We start from the raw sequence: 1705 nt of genomic DNA on the forward strand, positions 1-1705 counted from the left end.
GCCTCTCTACCTCCGCCTCGCCGGGAAACCACAGACGAGAGCATTTCCACAGAGTCTGCTCTCGTTTTCATTCCCTTCTGTTTTGCTTTTTTTGTTGTTTTAATTATTATTTTCTTCTTCTTCTTCTTTTTTAAATAATAAAAATACCCTACAGAACCTTGCATTGAAACCAAAAGCCGAGGGAGGGAGGGGACGGGCGGCGCGGCGCCAGCCGACGTCCAAACCAGAACGACAGCTTTAAAGTGTAATATTTCCCAAAAATTTGTGATGCGGGGAGGACGGCAGCAGCAGTGTGGCCGTGGGGCCGGGGTGATGCGGGCACAGAGGGGACCATGGTGGCCGGGAAGGTGCTGGCTGTTGCAGTGGGCACTTCTGCGGGGTTTTGCCCTGAAATGGTGTTAGGGTGTGTGGGGGAGCAGGGACACATGCTCCATGCCATGTCTTTTGGTGGCTTTGTGGCAGTGCTGGGGGATAGGGACATCCTGGTGGCAGCTTGGGGGGACAGGGTGCTGGGGTGGCTGGGCACGGTGCTTTGCCAGATCGGGTCCCCATGGCCACCCATGGCTCCCCTTGTTGGGTTTGCTCCTTATCATCATGGCTGGGGCTGGGGGACAGTGCTGGTGACGTGGGGACAGCCTGCCCGGGGTGCTGGGTGCTGAATGTGACACAGGGCTGGAGGAGGGGGCAGGAGAGACGTGGTTCTCCTCTGGGTGAGGGTCTCTCCAGCTCCTTCCTTGTGTTCCTAACCCAAAATCCCAGCTGAAACCAAAGTCCTGCATGCCAGCGAGACTGGGCACCTTGGAGCAGGGGTCCCACACCTACCTGGACTTTGCTCCATCACTGTTGGAGTCCCCCATGTCCCTCTCCTTGCCTTCCTCCTCCAGGCCATGCTGGGGTCCCCCCTTCTCCTCGGGGTGCCCCATGCATCCCGGTGGGTTTGAGGCTGGGGACAAGATGCCACCTTGTTCCCAGGTCCCAGGCACTGTTCTGGGGTGTCCCTGTCACAGTGGGATCCCTGGGAGTTCCTCTGATGCCACCAAATGTCATGGCCCCAGGAGGGAGGTGTTGTGCCACCGTTCCCCCCTTGCTCACAGCTGCACCAGTTCCCTGGTCACCCCTTTGTGTAGGGCTGAACCCTGCCCGCATTACCCTGCCAGTCCTGGGGACAGGGACACTGGGGCACGGGGGTCCCCGGGGGGCTGGAAACCAGAGCCAGGTTTTGGGGGCCAGCCCAGAGAGATGACGTGGTAGGACTTTCCTTCGGCATGCTGTCCCCCCCCCTTGCTGTTTCCCGCTTTCTCTAAGTGTACTGTATGTTTGACCTGTGAAAGATGTAAACTTTATGATTCAGGTTATGTCTGTTCTTAACTCTGTATCTGTGTAATAAAGACAATTTAATATCAATATCTGCAGCCTGGGCTTGTGCTGGGTGCCCTCGCCCCCCACCCCTCCTGGCACCCCACTGCACCCCATGTCCCCAACCCTGGAGGAGTTCATTATAACCCTGGGGTCAGTCATTGCCCCATGTCCGGCTTTGAAGAGGGGTGTCCACAGCAGGGGGATTGTCCCCAGGGAACCCAAAGGGATGTCCCCTCCCTGCTGCAGATGCTGCACCGGCTCAGGGTGTTCCCTGTGCCAGAGACAGTCACTGGGAGCTGGCTGTGGTCCCCAGCACCACTAACGGGGTCGGTGGATACGAAGGGTC

This window comes from Mesitornis unicolor, unplaced genomic scaffold (assembly GCF_000695765.1).
Source record: "Mesitornis unicolor isolate BGI_N332 unplaced genomic scaffold, ASM69576v1 scaffold32096, whole genome shotgun sequence".
NCBI lineage: Eukaryota > Metazoa > Chordata > Aves > Mesitornithiformes > Mesitornithidae > Mesitornis > Mesitornis unicolor.